This window comes from Amphiprion ocellaris, chromosome 5 (assembly GCF_022539595.1).
Source record: "Amphiprion ocellaris isolate individual 3 ecotype Okinawa chromosome 5, ASM2253959v1, whole genome shotgun sequence".
Lineage (NCBI taxonomy): Eukaryota > Metazoa > Chordata > Actinopteri > Pomacentridae > Amphiprion > Amphiprion ocellaris.
In genome coordinates, this window is record NC_072770.1 from 10440656 (window position 1) to 10450344 (window position 9689).

The 9689-nt window shown below is 38.2% G+C and overlaps 1 long non-coding RNA gene across 1 annotated transcript; it reads left to right on the plus strand.

The window, feature by feature from the left end:
• Nucleotides 1–248: 248 nt before the first annotated feature.
• On the plus strand, nucleotides 249–7611 carry LOC129349018 (uncharacterized). Its single transcript, XR_008601812.1, has 3 exons — nucleotides 249–346; nucleotides 2763–2811; nucleotides 5724–7611. It is a non-coding gene; the product is annotated as an uncharacterized LOC129349018 (long non-coding RNA).
• The last annotated feature ends 2078 nt before the right edge of the window (nucleotides 7612–9689 follow it).

A 9689-nucleotide genomic window follows, 5' to 3' on the forward strand; every position in this document is an offset into this window, starting at 1 on the left:
TTGTTATAAAATGACCCATATAAGAATCAATATGTTTTTATGCCTTTTTTTGGGTCATTTTGGTTGTATTGTTGTTTTTATTATATTTTTGTCCGCACAAGAAAGATTTCATGTTTGAAATATGTTTACTTTTCAGTTTAGAACATATTTTGAACATTCTGATGGTTGAAAAAGAAGAATATTGCACAGAACAGCAGTAGAAGAATGTCCACATTAATTTTGTTGACATTTTTCCACTCTTTTCCTCCAGCTGTTGCTGCCCTCCGTCCCTCCAAGTTTGTGCATCACCTCTTGTATGATATCATCAGTGATAAAGAGCTTGGGGTTGTGATACAAACACTAGAAGGTAACAAAAAAATTTAAATGGAATGATATGAAAAACATTTTTTGAGGAATATCTGGAAAATGAAATGATAACAACTTTTCATTACAAAGATATTACAAGAAAACGACCTCACCGGGTCATTTTTGACCCATTTATGCATCTAAGGGTTAAGTAATTTCTATCATTTTTGAGCTTCAATGACAAAGGAATTGCTGATGAAAAACTCTTTTCACTCTTTGAAATTTTTTAGCTTTTTTTTTTTGCCTTTTATCACACTTCATCTTTTTCAGTTTTGCAGTCTTTCTCACATTTTCACACCGTCCTTCTTTTTAGTTTTCCCTCTCTGCCCCTCACCCACTGAGAAGTAAATTATTTAGGGAGCCAGAGCTCTCGGATAAAAAAAAAAAAACTTTATCAGTGAGTTTCTCTTTCTTCCATATCCTTCTTTTTTTCTGTTTAAAAACATGTTTTTTTCTGTCTTGTTGTGTAGCTGCACTGCAAACAGCAACAGAAGTTGTAAAAGTTTACAGATTACTAAATGAGCAGTAGAATGATTTATTTACATTTTCACCACACAGATGAGTTAGCTCTGGACAAACATGCCTCTGTTTCATTGTGTTAGAGATGTTTTTGGTTCCCTTTGCACCAGATGTTCTCTTTCACAAACCTGTAGTTACGACTGTTTGCACTAGATACCATATACAGACCACAAGAGCTTTGATTACTGAACTTAGCCTGCCTGTATTGTCTCTCACCTGTTTCTGATGCCAGGAATACAGAAGGTTATGGAATAACATGTAAGACAATCTGAAGCTGGAATTTTTTTTCATCCTTTGGGCCATTCAGATTTTTAATTTCGTCTTATCTTACATCCTGCTGCCCTCGTTTTAGTCGACTCTGACGCTGTTTTCATACTTAAATGCTCTAAATAATGTTTTCGCTATTTTACATAACTTTGTCTTTTCATATTTGCATTACTTGTTATTTGTTTGCCTACATCTGTTGTTGTCTTACTCGGACACACTGTAAATAAGGTCTTTGCACCTCAATGTACTCAGAGGTTAAATAAAGGTTGAAAGAACGAATGAAAGTAGAGATTGCTTAGATAGTGTATATATACATACACAGTACTGTTCAAAAGTTTGGGGTCACCCAGACAATTTCATGTTTTCCATGAAAATTCACACTTTTATTCATGTGCTAACATAATTGCACAAGGGTTTTCTAATCGTCAATTAGCCTTTCATCACCATTAGCTAACACAATGTAGCATTAGAACACAGGAGTGATGGTTGCTGGAAATGTTCCTCTTTGAGTTAGTAACATTCATTGAAATGATGTTAAGTGAGGTCAAACAATAAATTTATTTCAACATTCCAATGCCAATAAAATTAGCATTCTGCAAATATGACATACTGTATGTCATGCAGCATGTCTGACCAGAATTTAAACTGCTTCATGCTGTCTTGCTTATTTGACAGTCCTACTTTTGATGGTCTCGTGTTCACACTCAATCACATTTTGAACAGACTTTCAAAACTGGTCTCCAAATCAGATTTGCATTTTCTGTCAGAAAAATCACAATGAAATGCTTTCTTCACATTGTCCGCCCTAATTTAGACCTCTAGCAAGGCCAATTGTAATGTTAACTTTGTTTTTACTGCAAATTTTGCTTTATATTACAGGGTATGGCAACATATGTAATAGGGCTAATATCCATGATTACTGATCATTTTTAATCACCTATTTTAAATGACAACCGTAGGGGGGTGGGGTTGAATTTGAATTTAATCACAACCAATTTATCAAAGTGGACATGTGGAAACTAATATAAGAACAATCAAGAAAAACACACAAATAGATGCATTTGCTTCTCTGACTTTAAGGTTTCCAGAGAAAAGCCAGGAACAAATGTCACAGAATGAGTTCATATTCATGGAAAATACAGCTACCTGACTCTACTGTATTAAAAAAAGACAGTTTCCCATGTTGTCAGAATTTTATTGAGTTCTGTCATATTCAGTTCTAATTTTGCAGTATTCTACAGAAGGGTGCTGCAAACATTGTTATTAATACTAAAGTTTTCCTCTGCAGGATTGCAAGGCTTTAATTCAAATGCAGTTTAACTGTAGCACTGATTACAGGCGCCTTAATATAACAGTTCTAAAAACAGAAAAGCCTACATCAGATATTTGTAATTATATAATCTGCTTGTTTTACTTACGTTTGATTCCGTTCCACGTTTGCTTTTGATTTCTCTACTCATTTCTCTGAATGTATTTCCACAGACGATTCTTACAGTATCGTGTTTCCTGTTTTGCACAAACTAATTGGAATTTCATATTTATTTCTGACTGCCAAATGCAAGGTCTGTGTCTTTGAATGACAACAAGCATTTGGATTCTCTTCAGCTGTTTTTTTTTCTTTTCTTTTTCAGGAAGTGAAGCAAAACTAGGAAGTTGATTAGAAAGAGGCAGAACATATGGGTGAGTTTAATTTGCTTTCTCATTTGTCTGTTTTGTATACATTTATGCAGATGAGAGAAATATGGTTAAAACTGTGAGTTAATGTTTGCAGCCTTAAAATGAAACATCATTTCTTGCATTGTAATTTGAATTCTTTACCTTTTTGTTGCTATTGTGAACAACACGTTAGTGACACTTACTGTAACTGAGAATTACTGTGGAGGAAAAATAGCAGCTTAATGTCAAAATTGACCAGAATTAAAGAGATTGTGTGGCTGACAGAAATAGAGGCCAGTTCATTTCACAGTGAGTGTCTGTGTGAATTAGAGAACGAGGGAGAGAGATAAAATGCATGTGCGGTAAGAGAAAGATGCTCTCGGGGGCAGATTTTCCCCGATTCGTCTCGCTGATTGTTCATATCTGTCTGCGTCTTATCGGTGGAACGTACATTTTCATTGTGACAAGAGGAGCCCTGCCTTTTCTCTCTTCTCTCCCATCATCCCTCCATTCAGCGTTAGTCACACTATGTTGAGTGGCTGTGTTCACCCTGAATGAAGTGAAAAAGCCATTTATCTGATATGCACACCCTCAGTCTTTCCCACAGACTGCAGCTGAGGCACACTTTCTATAGAGATACACAGCAGGAGTACAACTAAATGTCAAATGGTTTTAAATTACACTGCCTCTGAATAACTGCATTATTTCTGAGCTAAACGGTGGAATATTTCCACGTGTGAATACTCAAAAACAAATACTTAAAAAAACTTTATTGAAAATACAGGCCAGGGCAACAAAAATTGAATACATCTGTGACACACGAGTTAGAAAACTTGCAATCCAAACAAAATCAAAAATGACATGCAAACATCAGTATTTTCTCCATTTTGGACCAATAAGTTAAACCTATCTGCATCATGGCCCTACATGTAAATGAATTTCCAGAGAAATTTTAAAAAAAAATTTGAATTGTGGGTCTACAGAAAGATGGAAAAGGATGCAAGAAGATGTAAAAATTTGTCAAAACACAGCTGCAACAGTAATCAGAAGTATCAAATGAGCCGTATTAATCGGCCGTTCTCCTAAAATGACACCACAGACATGCAGGGTACTATTTGCACAACCAAGCTCCGAAAAACAAACGGTCAGGTGCGTCACACTTCGCACATGGAAATCAGAGTTTCTGTGATAGTTTAGACAGTGTTTTGGGATGGTGTCCAGGAAACAAACCCTGCCTGCTCTTTAGCACCAACCTGCAAGATTACACTTTCCTTGAAAGTTATTATTTTGTCGGATTAGACCACGTTCAGAATTAGTCGACCAGGTTTGGTGTGAACCTGACCAGGACTGTCCTGACAGTGAAGCACGGAGGTGGGAATGTGATAATATCAGGCTGCTTGACTGCAAAAGCTGTTGGATCGGATGGTATTTATAAACAGCACCAAGAATATCTGTGTGTAAACTTAAACACTGGCTGACAAGATGAGTCAGAAAGTTGGCAGAAGAGAAACATTTCATTATGGTAATGACCCAAAGCACTCTGACAAAATCAACACAAGGAAAAGAGTGAAACATATGACCTGGATCTGACAACTATGTCACCTGACTTGAATCCATTAGAGCACTTTTAGGGCATTTTAAAAAGGGAGTAGCAGGTGAAAAAAGAACATGGAGGACTGATTCTGTCATCAAAAACCAAGGTGCACATATGAAATCTGAAAAAAAAAAAAAAAATCTCAGTAATGTCTTTTTGTTACATTGATTTCTACTGTGGGGGCCTGTATTTTTAAAATAGTATATCTACAACGAGGAGGACTATTTGATGGAGATCACTCACCTGGAGGACTGGTGCAGAGACAACAGCCTCCTCCTGAACCTCAGCAAGACCAAGGAGCTGATTGTGGACTACAGCAAGAAGCAGCAGAGGGCTACCACCCACTCAGGATCAGCGGGGCAGGGGTGGAGAGAGTGGAGAGCTTAAAGTCTGGGTGTTAACATGGCCTTGCCACATCAACAGATGCCTGAGGGACTTTAAACTCCCTCTCAAGTTGCTCAGGAACTTTTACACCGGCACCATTGAGAGCATTTTGTCTGGGAGGGTTAGCACAGCGTCTTGGTTATGAGGAGGGTGGTCCACTCAGCTGAGCGCACCATCAGAACCACCCTCCCCAACCTGTAGAACATTTCTAAGAAATGATTCAGGTTCTAGGCCAGGAAGATTTCAAGTGAGCCCACTCACCCCAACCACAGACTGTTCTCTCTGCTGCCATCAGGGCGGCGTTACTGCTGCCTCAAGGCAAACACAGAGAGGATGAGGGACATGTGACGATCGCCATTGATCTGTCTGTTAGCAACATTACTCAAAATTGGATTAACGGATTTGGATGAAATTTTCAGGAAAGGTCAAAAATGACACAAGAACCAGCTGATTAGATTTTGGCAGTGATGCTGCTGAGCAGCCTTTGCAAGAGTACTGCGCTCTCTGAGTGCTTTTATTCTTTCTTATTGTTTCAGTCTAAAACAGGTGCTCAATGCATTTCATTTTTATACTGTGTATAATTGTGTTTGTGACAAATAAAGGTCTTGAATCTTGAATCCCACTGTTCCACTTAGAATTAATCTGATTACTGCAAGGTGATACAGTTTTGAATAATCTGACATTTAAGTGATCTTGCAGAAAATACATTTCATATTCTCATCCTCAGGTGAACCATGTCTGCTTCACTCTACAAACAAGTTGTTTAATATTTTCACATTTTTTTCCTTAATTCATGTTTGAACACTGCATTTTAAAACTGCTGGGTTTGTTTACAGGTGCATCACAGCACACTTATGACTTAAAGAGGCTTGAAACTTTTAAGCAGGTTCACTGCTGTTGAACCTGCTGTTAAATGAATGCCTTTTGAACACTTCTCTCTTTCGTTTCCCTCATGTAGTCATGGTCCTTGTCAGTGGCAGCCCTTTGTGTTGACCTTGAGAGAACAACCAGATGTGTTCCTCCTCAGACCAGATGTCACCAGTTCTTATCTCCCAGCAGCAAGAAGCTTTAGCAGTCAGGTGAGATAGGAGGAAATGCTCATGATTTTTATTGTTTTATTTCTTTTAAAGGGGTAGTAGCAGTTGGAAATAATGGTGATGTTACAGGAGGGGTCAGAGAACCCAGATGCAGGCACAGAAGCTGACAAACTTGTTTTAACAGAAAATGGACTTTATTTAGAATAAACAAAAGCCTAGAGATACAAGCTAAGGAGGAACTAGGAACAGGCAGGGAGGAAGGCTGAAGTTGACAAGCAAAATCTAACTGGGAAAACAGACAAGACTACAAAATTCAACAAAGACTCTAACGACTGAGGGGAAATCTAAGAAAACCATAAATGAATAACCTAAACTAATCCATCAAAACAGGGTACTGACAATGGGAAGAAACTAAATGGAAGGGCTAGGTAGCAGACTCAGGGAACTCTGGAGATGGTAGAACACAAAACAAAATATCCACAGGTTGGAGACAGAACAGGAACAGAGGTGGGAATCCAAATGGGGGAAGGTGAGTCCAGATGGGAAATCCAAGCAGAAACTGGCAGAGGCACAAGGGCAGAGTTTTGTCCAAGAAGCTGTGGTGGTCATGAGTTGATGCAGGATATGAGAGTCTATGGTCCAGCATGGAATGAATGACAGAGCTGGCTTAAATAAAGGGAGGTGGAATTGCTAACAAGTGACTAGTGTAAGCTAATTACAGCAGCTGATTCTCATTGCTGCAATCAGACTGCAGGCAGGTGGAAGATTCAGAGAGCAGAGAGACACAGGAGAGAGGAAGACAGGCAGAAAGACAGAGAGCCAGAGGTGCAAGACAAGGAGAGAGATGACATGGGATGAGTGAGGGAGAGATATGAGAGAGAGAGACCTGAGAGAGTGACCATACATCTTTCCATTATCTATACACCACTTATGATGCACAAAGATCTATTTCCAGTTTGGACCGAGAACCAAGTAAAGATGGGCCTTTGGTCATTGTGTTTTTGGTGGCCATTTGGTTCTTCCAATTCAAATTTTTGTTGTCCTTTAAGGTGTGGTGCCCTATAAAGATTGTATTTGTTCTGTGGGACGTCTGTTGATAAAATGTGGACACTGTCTCCAGTCTGAGGATTGTAAATGCCTTAAAATCTGCTCTTTTGTTGTTCTAAGGTTAGTTACAGCTGATTGATCCTACATACACAACTGTTCAAAGTTTGGAGTCACCTAGAAATATCCTTATTTTTGAGAGAAAATATGTTTTTTCCAACAAAGATAACATTAAATTAATCAGAAATACAGTCTAGACATTGTTAATGTGGTAAATGACTATTCTAGCTGGAAACGGCTGATTTTAATAGAATATCTCCATAGGGGTACAGAGGAAGATTTCCAGCAACCATCACTCCTGTGTTCTAATGCTACATTGTGTTAGTTAATGGTGTTGAAAGGCTCATTGATGATTAGAAAACCCTTGTGCAATTATGTTAGCACATGAATAAAAGTGTGAGTTTTCATGGAAAACATGAAATTGTCTGAGTGACCCCAAACTTTTGAATGGAAGTGTATCCTATAAGAAAATAAACATATTCCAATTTGATATTTGTGCAGCCTAAAGACGACAGCTTTGTGTGTTCATATGCCTTGCACATCCACACAGGTGTTTTCAGTGACTCAGAAAGTAATTAGACTTCTGGTCAGACTGACGATGGATGCTGCTGTGAAACTCTTTGCACTAAGTAGAAAGATTTTACGTTTTCCCACCATAACAGGTGCAACAGAGCTAAGAGGAGTTGAGATGCAAAACTGTGAGCGAAAAGATTTTCAGGAAAGAATAAATTGAGTTTGAAAAATCTCACACTTTTGGCAAACATGTTGGAGTGTCAAGAGGCCTCACAAATAAATCATTTTTGAAGCAAATTTGCTTGTATAAACATAAATTATATCAATTTAACATATTTTTTTATGGAATACTTGCTCCTTCACTTCCTCTACTTACTTTGATCTTCATTTCTTCATCTTTCACTGTGTAATGAGCCTTGTTTTGCTCTCCTCTTTCCATGAAAACTTTCTCACCCTCTTTTTGCTGTTTGTTGTGCTTTATTTTTTTTTTATTCTTCACTTTCTCATCTCATTTCTACCTCCTTTCTGTTCATTCCTCTTTCTCGATGTCCTCTGTGGCATGTCTCAGTATTTGCCCAATGAGCCTTGTCCTATCCTCTCTCCTGTCTCTTTCGCTTTATTCCATCTTCCCGGTGTCCAAGTTTCTTTAAGTTTCATTTTCTCAACCCATCCCTTTTTCTTTTCCTGTAGCTTAGTCATGTTTTTATTTCACTCCTTCTTCTTCAATCCTGCTCCCAACTTTTCTTCTGTGTTTTTTTTTTTTTTCCTTTTCCAGACTCTCTCTCTCAAATGGCTTGCCCTTCACTGCCTGACCACAATAGTCTCAGTATGTGGATTACTGTAATGGGGCTTGCATCACCCTCATATGATCAGCCATCTGGGGCCGGTTGCCTTTTAGCATTGAGTTAGTATCTTCCCAATAGGATTGACTGAGAAAGCTAAGCTGTGAAAGCACTAATCTCTCAGCACTGGCCATTGTTAGTGTCCCCGACGGCTTCTGCACTAAAAGGGGGCTAATTGATGTTGCCGCCTGCTTATTGTAGGCCTTGGGAGGATGTGGATGATTGTCGACCGCTCATATGTGGAAGGGAGGATAGTGGTGCAGAGCAGAGGAAGCATGAGTCGGCAGTCGCTATTTCAGGCCTCAAAATTACTAACCTCTGGAAGCAAACAGAGGAGGAAACTAAGATAGCTTCGTTTCACAGAGTTTTTGGTGTTGTTTGAAAATTCGCGGCACCAATAGTCACTTCAATTGCAATTAAGGGACTCACCTGTGAAACATTTAGGCATTTTGTAAAACTCCTTTCCTATAATATGTTTAAACTAGGGCTGGGTCTTTAACGCGTTAATTTCGTTTAATTAATTACAGCACAAATAACGCGTTAAATAAATTAATGCACTTAATCGCACCTTTCTCACTTCCATAATTTGTGGCACACCGGTAACACTGATGAACACTCCAGCCCAGTAGGTGGCGGTAATGAACCTAAAGTCTGTCTGCAGCATATGGTCTATGCCCTGAAGAAGACACATAGGAGGCGTTAGTGCACAAGGAGGTTTGGTGAACAGTGAAGGAAGACGAGACTCATTGTGCTTGTTGGGAGGAAAGTTTTCTTTTAAAAATCTTCCTGATGGCAGCTTGGATAAAACATGGTTGTGTGCAAATTGTGCAACAAAGAGTTTTCTGATCACTGCAGCACTTGAAGCTGACATTATCACCTCAACGCAAAACATGTTGCTGTTAGCACCAAAGCTAAAGTTAGCTACGACAGTCTTGCTAACGACTAACAGTGTAGCCATCCCAGAATAGACCACTTTAGAAGACACTGAAAGCGCTTTAGTTTACAAAAAATCTTAAAATGTTAAATATAATTGCTATAACTGCATTTTGAGTTTGCAGTAATCTGTGAATGTAGCAGACAGATGAAAAATGCAGATAAATAGAAATGAAACAAATAATTTTGTGGTTAAAGTTATTACACCACAAAAGAGGCGGAGCCTTGGCAGAGTAATAAGTTAAACCACAAAAATGTCTGTCTTTTAATAACTTAATTATAAACTTTTAGTTTATGAAAAATCATTTTTGTTTATAAATAAAAATGTATATTCCTAAAAATAAGAACCATCAAAATTATACCATTTATCAGACCCAGAAACTATGAAAACAGAATGAATCTGGATTTTCAACTTTTTGAAGGTCCTTGAACTACTTGTGCTTTTGTTATGTGCCATACAATGGAAAAAAAACAAACTAAATCCAGGATTTAAAT